The following is a 13,547-nucleotide window of genomic DNA, read 5'->3' as shown; positions in this document are numbered from 1 at the left end:
TCTAACAAGTCTGTAAGTGTGTGTATTGGTGATTGGTAAATAGAAGACAGAAAAAGCATACCCACACAACCAGATGGACACACGTGTAAGGGAAAAGAATGAAGAACTCAACTTTGGGGAAAATGGTCCCCATTTCCAGGACCAGCTTGGTTGGGGCAGGATTCAATCAAAAATGTTTGCACTGCAAGTCGCTTGCGGAAGCATTAGCGGCGTGTGTGTCCAGTGGAAATAACTGCTTATTGCTATAGTAACTACAATACAGGTGCAAAGTACTCAGAGCAAATTAGATATTGCACCCAACATCCACATAAACGATATATTGTGTATTGTTCATGCACAGAGAGAAAATTTTGTTATTGAATGTAATTTTATACGTTTTGTTCAGCAATGTGTCAGTGTTTCGATTATGTTTTTTACATATTTATTTAATGACTTATTTAATTCACTCGTTAGTTTATTCTGCTGTTGCTTTGTCCGTTGTTCTGAAAACTATTTGATGTCTTAAAAATGGTTTCCTTCTTAACACATCTTTTGTTGGAGTAGTGCCTATGATCGAGCAAATATTAATCCTCACTCATACTCATTACAACATTATGTACAGTATATTCAGCCTATATCATATATAAGGGGGGTGTTTCCATGCATGATACATTTGGCATTAGTTGAAAGTTTTACACGGAACAGAAAAGGTGGACTGTGTTCCTTTCAATTTTAAAATGAGAAAACACTTATTCCAGACATGTATATCCAACACAAGGGCAAATGTAATGCCGGCCAGTATCCGTTTATATTAGGTTAGCATATACACTGATCAGCCATAACATTATGACCACTGACAGGTGAAGTGAATAACACTGATAATCTCATTATCATGGCACCTGTCAGTGGGTGGGATATATCAGGCAGCAAGTGAACATTTTGTCCTCAAAGTTGATGTGTTAGAAGCAGGAAAAACGGGCAAGCGTAAGGATCTGAGCGACTTTGACAAGGGCCAAATTGTGATGGCTAGACGACTAGGTCAGAGCATCTCCAAAACTGCAGCTCTTGTGGGGTGTTCCCGGTCTGCAGTGGTCAGTACCTATCAAAAGTGGTCCAAGGAAGGAAAAGCGCTGAACTGGCGACAGGGTCATAGGCGGCCGAGGCTCATTGATGTACGTGGGGAGTGAAGGCTGGCCCGTGTGGTCCGATCCAACAGATGAGCTACTGTAGCTCAAATTGCTGAAAAAGTTAATGCTAGAAAGGTGTCAGAACACACAGTGCATCGCAGTTTGTTGCATATGGGGCTGCGTAGCCGCAGACCAGTCAGGGTGCCCATGCTGACCCCTGTCCACTGCCAGAAGCACCTACAATGGGCATGTGAGCATCAGAACTGGACCACGGAGCAATGGAAGAAGGTGGCCTGGTCTGATGAATCACGAGTTCAAGGTGTTGACTTGGCCTCCAAATTCCCCAGATCTCAATCCAATCGAGCATCTGTGGGATGTGCTGGACAAACAAGTCCGATCCATGGAGGACCCATCTCGCAACTTACAGGGATTAAAGGATCTGCTGCTAACGTCTTGGTGCTAGATAACACAGCACACCTTCAGAGGTCTAGTGGAGCCCATGCCTCGACTGGGTCAGAGCTGTTTTGGCTGCAATAGGGGGACCTACACAATATTAGGCAGGTGGTCATAATGTTGTGGCTGATCAGTGTATATTGTTGTTAAAATATACAAGGATTACAGCAGTTCACGAGTTGAGCATTCACTGTTACTCACATCCAGATACCGCCTAGAAATCCATGTAAGTATCCTTTCTTTCCAATATTCATGCATCTCTCTCTAAATGAACTGAACGCAACTCTTAAGAGACGAATACTGCATGGAGTGACACTGCTGTCAAAGCGGCTATAGCGTAAACATACAGTATATTTGCAATTATTAATATTTACATGAATAGGTAAAGCATGGAGTTGTCTGGATGATATTTATGGAATATGTACAGGCATATATGGATGCTTAACTTGCAAGCCAACACATACAGTGTATGAGGTTTGTGCACTGCACATGGATTCATTAAATAAATACATAAATAAATAAATAAACCGTTAAAGGCAAACTTGTACAACGTAGCGGATACATTTAGGATTGGAAACAAATATAATCTTAGCTCAATAATCTGAACAGATAATCTTCTAGGGGGTTGTCAACGTTTTGCCTTTATCCCAGGCACATTATACAAATTGGAAGTGATAACTATACCCGTTACATTGACACACGCACACACACACACACACACACACACACACTACACAAAACAGGCTCTGTGCGGTCGGATCACACACACACACACACACACACACACAGACTGACATATTACAAAGGTGTACTGTAAAGAGTATTTATGTATGGAAATGCAATTTAGACAAAGGTACAAGTATAAATATACCTGTGTAACATGATCATATATTTAACATGTATGTTTAAACATTGAACACTGGTTTCTTCATTACATATTTTGTCAGTGTGGCCACAGTGCACCCATTCTTTGGAGAGATATGGCGAGTGCCTGTAACGCAGCGTCTGCTCTCAGTACTGCACCTTGAGACACCGAGCATGAAGTTTGTACTTATTGCTTTTTACAGTAGATGGCATCGAGTGATATTAAAATTATGTACAGTCAGAGCAGCCCAATACTGTGTTACACCTGCTAGGACAATCAGGTAGATATGTTGAAGCAGTCGGTTTAACACTGTACTTATTTATTGCATTCACATAGAAACTCCAGCGTAGCGGCGGAAACAGCTGATTTACAATTAACAGCTGCTTCTCGCAGGACCGTCCTGCTCTTCTGCCTCCGGTTTCTCTTCAGTTTCAGACTCTGTGATTGGTTCGCTGTGCCTCTCGCGCTGCTCGCCCATCCCGGAAGCCACGCCCTCACGTCCACAGGCTCTTCCCCCTCGCAGCTCTTCACATTGTAGATGTAATTCAGAGGACCTGAGCTGCCAGATCACCTCTGCGACTCTTCCGCGACTTTTCGCGTTCGCACTTTGCGAACATTTTTGATTGAATCCTGCCCTTGGTGTAGCTATATGAAATAAATTTGATCTATTTCTCTCTTGGTTGTTCAAAAAATTGTAAACAAATAATAATAATAATACAATTTTAAAAAGGGTATGTGGCTAGCTCAATAACCCACCATTTAACTTCCACAGAAGTGCAACTCTGTGATGTCAGTAAACACCACACAACGTGTACACTTAGTGTACATCAGCAAACACGTGTGATAAAGTTTTTGCCAAACACACCCCTTGATGCACCAAAATTGTTCTGCTTTTGCCACTATTCATCCACTTACCACATGTCTAGTAAATATGTGCAGTATAAACCTACCTTATATTAAGGCTGTCAGTCGATTAAAAAAATTGATCAGTTAATCAATAGATTAATCGGTAGATTAATCAGGCACTTATTAAAATAAGTGTAATGGTCTTTAAGTGGTTGTGCTACACAGTAATACTTTAATAAATACTAGGCATTGGTATTACAGTAGGCTATAACAATGCTTAACGCAATGGTAGCAAAAATAAAATAGAAATGTATATTATTAAAAAATAAAAACAACACACTAAATCATAGAGTGAGAGTTTATCGACAATGCGTGACAGTGGGGGGCACAGATTATTTATCACCCGCCCAATGCATGAGATTTTAGCGACAATGATTCACAGTTTGAGATGGGGCCTCAATGCTTCAGAGCTATGCTAAATAAAACAATATTATAATGCAAAAACAAATACCGTTTAGCCACAACACGGCAGAGGATTCTCCTTCCACACTCGCTACAGCAAATGGTGTTTGCTCGCAAAGTATACTGTAAACTTTTAAGAAAAGCATTTCTTCCAAATGAAACCGAAAACCTTTACTTTGTCTTCAATATTTACTTCTGAATCCAACGCTATAGTTTTCCTATAGAAGCGCAGGGATGGTCAGTTTGAACGATTTAATTGGGTTACTCTGTGTTCCTGAATACACTGTGCAGACCCGTTCTTGACTTTTCCTAAATATATGCATTAAATATGCCTACAGCGTTTTAGCTGCATAAACGCAAATCAAGCCCAAGTCACAATCTATACCTCACCTACAGTCTAGTATTTTATGTGCTTGCAAAACACATGCATTGTATAGCATTAGAAGTGTCTTCTTTCAACTGTAATCAGATTGAGTGGACAATCACGCCGCAAATAAACACTTGTCTCGTTGTTTTGATTGTGCAGTGACGCGTTTAAAAACAAGTGCTTTGATGTTATTTATACCAATAATTGTAATGTTTTATGTTAATATTTCCATTTAAATACATGTGTACTAGTTTTATCTGATTGTTTGACATCCATTATACGACAGCGTTCAAAGAGCTATCGGCGCTTCTAGTGTTAACCGTATAATCGACATTATTAAGTTTACATTATTAATAATAATTAAGTCATTATTATAATGAAGAAGAAAAAAAACACTCTGCTCGATTAAATTGAGAAAATATTGATTGTCGATCAATTCATTAGTTGATTAATAGACCTGATTAATCGTTTAATTGAAGCAGCCGTAATATATATATATATATATATATATATATATATATATATATATATATATATATATATATATATATATATATTACACTGCAGGTATACTGTAATATTGTGTATTTGAAGGACACTACATTCTGGGGAAATGGCTCCATCTGGAGGAAACCTGGAGAATGCAGGAGTCTCAATAGTCGAGAGCCAAAAGCTCTAAATGGATATGGAAGCTCACCTGCAGTCCGTTAATGCGGGTGGGCCTCTATTTAAGTCACGGCCTACTTCTGTTTTACATCTTTCTTTTGTTACAAGGGCAATTACCTATTTTATTTGTTATGATGTAGCACCCCAACCCCAAATTATATACAATGCTAACTGCATTAAATACACCCCAGGGAATTATGCACAGGAAAAAACTAAATTATGCAAGGAAAAATACAAAATTATGAAAAATTTTGCAACATTAAATCCTTTGTAATATTTGCTTACAAATTGAATTAAATATAACACTATTTTAACCTTCTTTAGAAATATGTACAGGTATTTTGTATTTTTATAGCACACAGCATATTTGTATCACAGAATCAACTGCTTTATCATTCCTTGAAGAAAAAAAGTGACCCATTAGGTGTAAATTAAAAAACTAAATGCAGTTGTTAAATAAGGAAAATAATGACTTTTCAGCAAAATTATCCTGCTGTGAATTAGATGCTCACAAGTGCAAAAAATAAACAAACAAACAAACAATTAAACAAAAGTACTGTGCAATGTAACAAAAAAATATATGCAGTTATATTGGATACTTCTCATACTACCATAGAACAGCAGGTAGAAATTAAACAAAGCATCAAAGACTAATCAAAATTATTTTATGGTGTCGTGAAGTGTTTTTAAATTGCAAGATTGAAGTAAAGGAAAACCAGCTTTAGTTTGTCCTCCAAAAGAGATCGCCTTCGATCAGAGAGAACAAGTTGCTGCACTCAGCATCAGCTGTGTTTGTTACAGCATGTATGTATCTAAAAGCTAATGTTTTTATATTCAGGAGTTGGTCGGATGTTGCTGACCAAAACATGGCGATGTCAATTCCCTCTGACTGTTCAGCGCGCTGGATCATGTCGAGTGCCACCTTCCCGGTATACAAAGCAAACTCCTCTTCTGGAATGTCACTGAAGCCAGGAATTGAAGCATAATCCTCCTTGACATGAGACATTACAGGAACTCTTCTGGGGTTGAAAATCCATACGCATTTCAAAAACTTAATTGCGGGCTGCCCACTCTCAGTATCACTGATGTACTTCTTCAGCTTTTCAGCTACGTTGTCTACAGCTGAATGAAACAGGTGCACCAACTTGCTACTTTGATCAGTTGTTAAATTGTTGACATCTTCAGCCCTGAGAAACCTTTGAGTGTTTTCCTCCAAAAACTGAATATGTGTCTCAATGAAAAACAGCAGTTCTTCAATTTTATCAAAAGCAAAGAGAGTGCACGGTCTCTGGCTTTCAAATGTATCCATTAGTTCAATGATTGGCTTGCACATTTCATTGATGAAATGCAATGTAATCTTCAGCAATAAGCATTGGGTTTCATCTGACAGCATTCTTTCAAGTTCCTGCAGTGAGTGTGGTGCCGATTTGCCACACACAAACATTTCTTCTTCAACAAAGCCGTGATAGTGCTGAAAGTGGTTTGCATGGTACTGAACAGCAGCAAACCAGCTGTTCCATCTAGTTGCTACTGGGTCTGGTGCCATTGTTGCACTGGTAACTTTTTGCCTCAGGTAATTTAAGTACCTCATCTTCCTGTCCCCTGCTATATAGAACATTTGTGAGAAAGCTCATACCATTGCATTGACGTCCTCGAATGGCTTCCAAAAACTTTCCCCCACTAGGTTGATTATATGATCGAGGCATGTTACATGGATGCTATCGGGAAACAGTCCAGACAGTACTGTTTTATAAGCTTTTTTCATATATGCAGCATTATCTGCGTCAAAGACAACCACATTTTTGTAAGCAATTTCGTAACTTTGCACAGACTGAATGACTGCTGGAGACACGGTGCTGTGGTTTGTTTTCTGCATGAAGTGCGTGTCAGCAAGATAGGAGGACACCTTCCCAGTACCATCTATCACTAGTGGGGTGAGTAAAATGTTAAGTACATAGCAGCCTTTATCGTAAGTCATTTAATCAAATAGAACTGACACGTTCTTATCCTTTAGTTTATTTCTCAGTTTTGTAGACATCTGTTAGATCTGTTAGATCTGAAGCTGGTAACCTCCTGGAATTGCACCGCCATTCTTGATTAGGTGGTTTGCAATGGTAGATTTTCTCTGGTGGTCCAGAACAACATTGCACGTTTTACAAAAGAGTTTACCGCCATCTTCAAAAACCTGTCCAGGAAAATCTTGTTCTCTCTCTTTTGCTGTTTTATTTGCAATGTGTGACTTTTATCGTGGCGTTTTCTGGCAAAAGCGATCAATACTGTCTTCACCCTCAGCATTATCCACCATTTTTAAAGGTCTTAAGGGTTATTATGCAGCAATGCCTGACCATACATTTTATGCGTAAAATTAGATACAGGCTGGGGGCCCTGGGTAAGATACATAAAAATAAACCTTCCTGTGTTTGTTATTAATGTAAAATAATAAATGGCGGTGCCTCCACTTAAATTAAATGTACTCTGGTGTAAATACCCCTACTAAGAATTAAACTAAATAAGAATAAACAATTACAATATGTATGGAGCCAATAAACAATATTTTACTATAAAATTATAAATAAAAATATTTGAAAGTACAATATTCTCACAATAGCGCTGGCAATAGTCTCACTTTTACTGTAAGTACAAATATAATTAATAAAATATGTTTTTCAGTGGGCCCATGCACGCACACATACACACACACAATCTGTGCGCACATTCATAATAAGAAAGAAACAACCGTTGCAGGCCTGAGTCATTGCTTGGGTGCGTGGTGGCCGGAAAAAATAAAAATTGGCCCCTTCACTCAACAGAGTAAATAAAATAAATGCAGTACTCATTTAACATAACACAGGTGCTCCAGGTAGGCTACTCACAGTCCAGCCCCTCTCAGCTGCACACCCGGGTGAAACAGCGGCGAAGTGGCGTAAAACCGCTGCGGGGTGTTCAAAGAAGCTTCTCTTCCTCTCTCATAGCCAGATGAACTCTGGCTTTTCCGGTCAATAACGCTTTTCCACCGACAAGGAGCCATTGCTTAATCTGGAACCGTTCCGCGCTTTTCCACCGCAAAAAAACTGGTTCCTGGCCGCACGGAGCCGCATTTTCGGGCACCACAAACCTGCTGGCTGAAACCAAGGAACCTGTGACGTCAGGGGCCAGGGATGGGGTAAAGTCATCTCCACAAAAAGTTATTTGCTGGAGTTCAACCGCCATTTTTTAAATGCAAGTAGAGACGCGAGCAGTGAGGAGAGTTTTGATTAAAAACTAGCGAAATCAGCAGCAAACAGTGGGCTGTCGAGGAGAGACACTTTAGTAACAATATGGTCTCACCAGGTCAACTAACTAGTTAGGAGTTATCAAATGGCAGCAATGAGAGACAACTGAGCGCACCTTCCATGACAGGAAAGACATGTTACAGCAATATTATGATGATGGAGAGTTAAGGCGATGATATAGATTGGATAGAAATGTGTATTGTTAATGAACTGGTCATTAACTGGTCCTTACGGGCAGTTTCTTCCGACACTGTCAGAAATGCGGTGTTACGCCGAATTCAGTGCCCCTACGAATCATGTATCCCTGGATGGTTTGCGCATGATTAATAATTTATTAATAAATCAATTTTCTTAGCACAGGGTGAATTATTATTATTATTATTATTATTATTATTATTATTATTATTATTATTATTTTTTTTTTTTTTTTATTTCTTGGCAGACGCCCTTATCCAGGCCAACTTACAACATAAGTGCAAAAAAAAGTGCAAAATTACAGTTAAGTAAAGGCATCAATCATTACAAATTCAATTTACATTAAACAGAGCAATTCAAAATATAATACATTTTACAACTTCCAATTTACACAGGCAAGTACAGTAAGTGAGGCCATACATCCTGGACAGTAAAAGCTAAGTGCTGTCAAGATGTAGGGTCACAGTCAAGGGCTACGGGAAAGGGAGCAAGGAGGAAATCAATCAATAACACAAGAAGCATAATACAACTCTGTGAAGTAAAAGGACTAATATTATAAGTACTGTCTGAAAAGATGCTGTTAAGGTACAACTTGACTGCCAGTCAAAACCCTTCAGGTACATGTGGATCGCTTCCCAAATTTATCACAGCAACAGTAGGAACCCTTCAGTGCATTACGAGCCCAGGAAGTAAAGTCACCGACACAATGCCAGATCGATTGTCTTCAGTTTATTTTTGCAACAACACACACTTTTATACATATCAGAAATCTGATTGCCAAGAGTTCCGGGGCAGGTACATACAGATATTACAAACATATTACAGATCTAGTTGCTAGGCAGACATGAAATGTGTTCGATCTCATAACAGTCATAACACACTCAAGAGTTTCAGTTGACACAGCTGCACGGTTTGCCTAGTAGTAGATGATGTGGGATTACAGATTTTATTTCTGGTTTGTCTGAAGAGCAGCATGTATATTGTTTATATTATTAGCTCTAAGCTGTTCCTCAAAATATAATCTAAATATAGGGAGTTTTGCGGTTTGACATTTCCAAGATAGAGTCAAGAAGGCCATGAGTTCAATTGTCTAAACCTTCACAGAAATAGTTATGCGCGAGTATGTTATTTATGATATTATTTCTGAAACAATGACAAATTTCAGCCCCCTTTGCCACGACAACATTTCCTCCAGTGAGATATTTTAACAATGTTAACTCTGCAACGTCTGTTAAAGGCTAATCCTACAATAAGAATACAATACAATGAGTTACATGGTTACAGTAGGTTAAATAATCATTATGCCCACCAAACTCAATTATCCCCAACAGTTAGTATATGAATATGTTATATAAAAATCCTTACAGATGCGTCTTGAGTAAGCGCCGGAATGAGGTCAAGGACTCTGCTGTTTTGACTTCGGTGGGAAGGTCGTTCCACCATTTAGGGGCCAGGGATGAGAAGGAGCGGCTCTGGAGGAAGGAGAGTGGAAAGGAGGTAGAGTTAGTCTTCTGGCACTGGAAGACCGCAGTGGTCTGGAGGGGATGTATGGAGAGACGAGTGTCTGAAGGTAACTTGGTGCAGTGTGGTTGAGGCAGCTGTTGGTGAGGGTCAATGTCTTGAACTGAATGCATGCCGGTATCGGGAGCCAGTGGAGGGAGCGGAGCAGTGGAGTAGCGTGTGAGAATCGGGGCAGAGAGACACCAGACGAGCCGCAGAGTTCTGGATGAGCTGGAGCGGCGGGTAGTAGTTGCGGGCAGGCCGGCCAGGAGGGAGTTGCAGATCCTGAAGGCTGCTGGTCAGGATGGCCCTCCCTCCCACGCAGGACTGCTAATAGCACAATTAATGGCCGCTTAATATCTGCATACAGACAAAGACAGTAATAGACACATGCAGTTAAACTGCACAATAGCTCGTAGTAATGCTAAATATATGCTAAATATTCACAGCCTACATCGTAACGCTTCTGGTTACAGACAGGGCGTGTCGAGTGTGCTAAGTAAGTTGCTAAATTAACTAACAATAAAACAGTAAAAATGTCTGAAATAGCGAATAGGTGTAAATCCCTTAATGCATAAATAAAAATGAAAGGCTGACTTATCTTTGCATATTCGTATAGTTATATTTTCGTATATACTTGTCTACATGTGATCTCGCGTTTTGTTTTTTACAATGTATTTGTGCTGTGTGTAGATGCTGAATGAGTTTAATTTTGATGGTTAAATAGGGTTTCAAAGACAGTAGCAAAGCTTGCAAATTAAGGATGCAGTGCGCCATGGTGCTGATTATTATTGTCGTGTGTTTCTCTTCTACTCCGTGCTTGGAAACGCCCACATCCAGTGACGTCAGCGTTCGGTTCCCAAACCAGCGGAAAAGCGCTACCAGAGCACTTTCTGGATTATATCCTCCAGTCTTGTGATCAATAGTGAGTTTAACTAACTATAACTTAAATATCTCTAATGAAATAAAAATACAGGCGAGTGCAAACAGGTCCAATATTACCTTAGACAAACACGTGTTATACTCACTTGCTAGTCCCGAATAGCAATTATAACTTTATAATGCTATATCGAGTAGATATATAAAAACTAAATAACTTCCTTGTGTACAACAAATAACTATTTGACTGGTCAAACTGACTGTAGACAGCATTCATAAATAAGTTGTACAACTTACTTTTAAGGCAAACTGCAACACACATCAGTCAATGCACAAAACTACTCACTTTCAACCACGCAATCATCAATCTCTGAATTGTTTTCACCTATCCAGTGAGCAGCGCTAGCAGCAGTGAGCAAGATAGGCTGTGACTACATGTGCCTGTGTATTCTATACAAGCTATTCAAACTATTTAGAGTAACTTTATTTAAACAGACAAAATATCAGCGGGGCTACAATGAGGATATTTGTTTTGTATTCCATAAATAAAATACAGGATGCAGCCTTGTGATGCGGTGCGATGAGGGACCGCCCTGTGCGGCACTGGCCCTTCTCGGACCCAGGTCTACACTGATGCGCTGCTGCTCGCTCACTGGCTCCCTCCCTTGATAAAACAGGGAAGCGGGTGGCTTCCTATTGGGCAGACAGAGAGAGTGAACTGGTAATGAATTTTGGCTTTTGAATATTAACTAATCTACTGCTATTTGTTATTATTACAGAATAATACAGTACTACAGTTTTGTTTTCACAATTGTGACCTTTTTGTCCTTTTCCCTTCATTATAGTCTGTGGGAAATGTTTTTTTCTTTTTAATTGTGTTGAAATACCACTCAAATTTAAATTTGTTTGGTGACAATAGCATAATAAATGAAGGAATAATGTGCATTTGAAAGAATGTAGGCTATGCAGAAAATGTTCAGATTTGTACAACAAAATTCGTGCCGTTATAAGCGACACAAGCATGTGGGACCACTCAAACGAAGGCATACAAATTACAGAATCAGTTTCTGCATTGTTGATCATGATTAGAAAAACACTACCACCTATTTGTCCAAGATAAATAATAGCACACTTATGAATTATGACAATTTAATTTTCTTACAATTTATGTTTCTAACTATAATAATGCCAGAGTTATTATTAGATGTATCTCAACCCGCTGGCGGGTTGAAAACAATGGGGCTGAGTGAAATGGGTTAAATTTAAATTAAATATGTTGTTTCTGTCACATTTGAGAATATGTTTTAATTCATATCTTTGCAGCTACACTTTTACAATTTGGTAGCCAGGCCAGTTGATTTTCACTTCCATTTAGTAAAAAATAAAAAATTACGAGAACAACCACACTCTCAGGATCTTCCATTGTTGTCATCTGAAAAACCCGCCTATCTTTCAGTATCAAATTTAAAGATTAACCTACCGCATTTGGCAAGTGGTAGGGTGCAACTTTCAGACCATGCCGATATGTGCAGTGCTATAATCCGCAAATTGTGAAATTACAAAATGAAGCGGGATCGGCCGATGTAGATGGTGCTATCAAATTTTAACAATGTCATATGTGGTTTCAATAAGGTTTTAAATTCCATAATTTTGTGTTTTAATATCCTTTATTATAAACTCATCATAACTCCACGACACTACTGAAGGGAAATAAAACTGTGTAGAAGCAGGAGCGAAAGACAATCGACAATAATTCATTAAGTGTGCAGTTCTACAGAATAAAAACAGAGATACACAAATAAATTGCATACAAAGACTATGGTATTGTTTGCTGAATCTGTGATTCTTCAAGAGGCCTCTTTAAGTGTACAATCTATATATACAATCCTGATCAAGGTTTTCATGCATGTAACAATCCTCTTTCCCATGGGTACCATGCAAACCAATATCTTTTTCTTCCCAGTGGAACCAGACAAACCAATATCTCCTTCTTTCCAGGCAAGCCATGGTAAAGCATAATTCACCACAAAGCTATTTAATCGTAACATTGCATGGGCCTGGAGGTCCAAGGCAGTGAAACTGTGAGTATGTAACATGTAACAATTCAGAAAAAGATAAAGGGAGAATGACCAAATGACACCAATGACCAAATCTCCCAACATTTGGTATCTGCTGTCTTTAAACTCTTAAGTATTACTGCTGTACTGCATCTGAAAATACCATGTTTCAGCAGGTCTGAATATCACAGATGATGGGTAAAAAAAACATACAGCCACAATTCTTCACCCCACTATCAAATCCAGAGGTATGAGTATCCTAAAGTATAATTTATCTAGGGCAGGGGTTTTCAAACCGGTCCTGGAGTACCCCCTGCCCTACTGGTTTGTGTTCCAACCCACGTCTTAATTACTTAATTGAATGGTATATTGCTTTGTTAGGGTAAGGGTAAGGATTCAATTAAGCAATTAAAACCTCGGTTGGAACAAAAAGGGGGTACTCCAGGACCGGTTTGAAAACCACTGATCTAGGGTATGTATCTGATGTTATTGTATACAATAAAACAACAGCCATATTGGTGGACATTCACATATATGTTTAAAGGTAGTGCAATTTGTATAGTTACAAAAAATGTACACCAAGCTCAGGCATAATCAGAATAACAACTGAATTGTAATATACATGTACATGCACTTACCAGATACAGAAGGGGGTGGGTGGGACAAGAGCACCTTGATCATAATCCTCTGAGAATAGTAGAACTGGGGCAAAGAGAGAGGCATTTACATTATTCATGATTTATGTAAAAGTATACCATTATCACACAGTGGTAGAAAAGAAAAGCAGTCAATGCTGTCTTATTTGGGAATAAAGAAAACTTTAAACTTTCTTAAAAATTGCTTGTCAGCTCAAACTCAACTGCTGTTAAACAAAACAAG

This window comes from Amia ocellicauda, chromosome 4 (assembly GCF_036373705.1).
Source record: "Amia ocellicauda isolate fAmiCal2 chromosome 4, fAmiCal2.hap1, whole genome shotgun sequence".
NCBI lineage: Eukaryota > Metazoa > Chordata > Actinopteri > Amiiformes > Amiidae > Amia > Amia ocellicauda.
This window is presented reverse-complemented; position numbering follows the sequence as displayed.